This window comes from Triturus cristatus, chromosome 7, assembly GCF_964204655.1.
Source record: "Triturus cristatus chromosome 7, aTriCri1.1, whole genome shotgun sequence".
NCBI lineage: Eukaryota > Metazoa > Chordata > Amphibia > Caudata > Salamandridae > Triturus > Triturus cristatus.
In genome coordinates, this window is record NC_140590.1 from 1,844,987,802 (window position 1) to 1,844,991,185 (window position 3,384).

A 3,384-nucleotide genomic window follows, 5' to 3' on the forward strand; every position below is an offset into this window, starting at 1 on the left:
CAGAATTTTAAAACGTAATACCATGGCTGGGGGTCCTCTTTAATAATCAGAATTGATTTCTGTCCAAAAGAACACTTTTTGCAACATTAGGATAATCAAAGACTGGGGGAAAAAAACATAACGCTCTTGTTAGAAATGGGATTTCTGGTTGGCTAGGGCTTGCGCCAAAGCCAGGCAGAAACCACCACTCTAGTCAGGGCAAGGAAGTTACACGCCAAAGATAACCCCTGCTCACCCCCTTGGTAGCTTGGCACGAGCAGTCAGGCTTATCCCGGAGGCAATGTGTAAAGCGTTTGCGCGCGCACACACCAACAATACCCTAGGCCCACCACAAAAGAAACTCCACACAAGGTATTATATAAAAATAGCCTTTGTATTATACCAAAACACATTAGATAATATTCACACAATTTACACTGTGCCAACTGGCACTGGGCAGAATTTTACAAGGGATTATATGTACAGGGGACAGGGCCACATGGACCACTGTCAGGAATTAGCACTTTTAGAACTTAGCACTTAGAACATAGGATATAAAATTACTGTAGCGCAAAATAACACATGTAGCACACAACCAGTAACTACTGGTAACAGGTAAGTACCACCTACCCAACCCTAACCACCGTAGGAGAATATTGCGCAGGGAACCAGGACCTCACTAGCACCACCTGTACTAGGAGAAAAACAACCACCTAAGTATCACAATACCTGTAGGGGTATAAGCCCATTACACATGACGCATAAAACACATTCAGAGGTGTAGGGAAGGAAAACACATGATGCATAACATACATTCAGCGGTGTAAGAACAAGGCACATGACGCATAAAAACACATTCAGAGGTGCAGGTTTAGGAACAATAGCGCAAAAACTCACATTAGCCACCACCTGTGGCAGTCCCTAGGCCAACTGGCCTCGCAGGGGCAAGAACGCCCTGTCCAGCAGAGTCAGGGGCCTAAACGGAGCAGCTGCCCACGAAGTGCTGGGCAGCTGTAGGACACTGATGGGGCCAACGCTGGAGCCTGGCAGGCTCTGTCCAACTGACTGTCCCCTGAGCCCCTCTGGGCTCTACACAAAGGACTGGCCCCTTGGAGCCTCGCTGGGCTCAAACAACTAGAATTACCCCCTAGAGCCTCCGTGGCTCTGAACTACAAGTATGCCCTGGTTGGAGCGCACTCGCTCTGAGCACGCAATGCCCCCTAGAGCCTCAGTGGCTCAAGAACAACGTTCCCCCGTCGTTTTCAGTCCCTCTGGACTCTGAGCACATGTGGGGGCCAACGTTGGAGCGGCCCGCTGCCTTCCGGTGCCGCTCTTTATCACCAAGCAAATGCCCCTCTATGTTGGAGCCTCACTAGCTCTCGATTAATGCTGACCCCAACACGTTGCAGCTGCCCGCTGCCAGATGGGGCAGCTGGGAGGTAGCTTGCACAGGGGGGGGGGGGGGGCGGCCACCGTCACTGGGGCCCGACACACCCCCCAACTACCGAAGCTTGCGCCCCACTCACCGGCTCTCTTTCGGTCTCGCGGTGACGGCGGCTGCTGGGCTGCACACGGGGCCCCCTCCTTCGATGGTAGGCGGGGTAGGCTCCTGTCAGCTCCTTCCCTCCGTACTGCGGGGCTCTCTTCACCGCCTGGCTTCGCCTGGTCCCTCGTCTCGGGACCGGGACTTCGTCCGCGATCCGGCGAGGCTGCCGGACTGCTTCCTGCTACTCTCCTCGTTGCAGGAGCATGGGGTAGGCTCCCGTCCGCTTCCTGTGTTAGGCCACGCCCCTGTCCCTTCCGAGGCTGCCTGACTTCCGGTTACGAACCGGGCCGCAGCGGTGAGTCTTCTCTGGTGGCAAGCGGGGTGGGCACCCGCGAACGAGTGCCACAATGCGGGGTGGGCACCCGTTTTTGGTTTTCAAGCAGACATATGCCAATACTCGGGGTGGGCACCCGCGAACGATCACAGCAATGCGGGGGAATCCTCTACGCCGGGGATTCCCTTTTTAAAAGGATCGCAGCTCCAGGCTGCAGGGGGAACAGAAGCGCTGCTCCTTCTAAAGGAGAATAGAGCGCTCACCAGGGCATAAGTCCAGCGCTCTGCCCAGAATGACGTGAAGCGTTTCCTCTACTGCAACGAAGAAGCGCTCCCAGGCGCTTGAAGGCAAAGTCCAGGAAGAAAGTCCTGGTAAAGTTCAGGGAGGTAGGCAGGGGGCAAGGCTGGGCCAGGGGCCAGCTCACTGGGCCCTCCAGGCAGGAAGGCAGTCCCAAGTGGCGGTTCCTCCTGGCCTCCAGCAGCAGCAGCCCCCCTCAGGATCCTGGAAGAGAACAAATTGCAAGGGGACACAGCCCCTTCTTATACACCTTTCCCCTTTGTTCTTGGTTCAGGGTGAGGGGGAAAACCAGTCGCAGCTGGTTGGGGAGCACCCTTGATGTGCTCAGCCCCTCACTCTATTCACTGGCAGGGCTAGGGTCATCAGTCGCACCACAGGGGGCGGAGCCAGCATTGTGTGGGGAAAGCCCTGCCCTATTCAGGTCCAAGGTGCACTCCTCCCCAGCCATCCGCATGCTAATCTCACACTCACCACTGGGGCAGACCCACCCAGACTCCTGGAGCCAGGATCACCAGCCAGCTCCAGCCAATCACACGCCAGACACATTTTACTCTAATATGTTAACTCCTAGAAGTGGCACTTCCGCACATGACATAATCACGCATTATACATCATTGCGAAGCATACAATCACACGAGTCCGCACATACCAAACTCGAGCCTGCACACCCCACACATCAGGAACTACCAGGGACACATACATTCCCCATGCATTCCTATGGGAGGGCAGGCCTATCTCACTACACGCACGCACTTTACCCTGGGACACAGTGGTAAAGTGCGCAGAAATCAAGAATCACTAATACCAAGTCACAGTAAAAAGCAAAAAGTTTCAGGGGTGAACCTGCCAGAAAGGCCAAGTCCAACAGCTCTAATCTATACCTTGCTGTTTGTATGCAGCTCTTAGATGAAAGTTAATAGCTCACTGTTCTATGTTAGGATTTTAACTTATAAACTGCAAGTAACAAAAGGATCTCTCTGACAAAAGCAGTAGCTCACTGACCTATTTACATTATGTGCACTTTGTGATCTGTGTAGGAAGGTGGAATCTGACTACATGGTTGCCCCCACTTTTTTCCTGGTGTTTTGCTGGTTTTCGACTTAGTCTGGCTGGGATCCTGCTATTCAGGACCCCAGCCTATCTGCTTTCTCCCTTAAATTGATTACAAGTACAATAGGTACACTCCAGATTGGATTCTGGGGTACCCTTATAAGTCCCTAGTATATGGTATACTATGTACCAAGGGCATAGGTACCCCAGAGGCCTACCAGGGGCTGCAGCATGTATT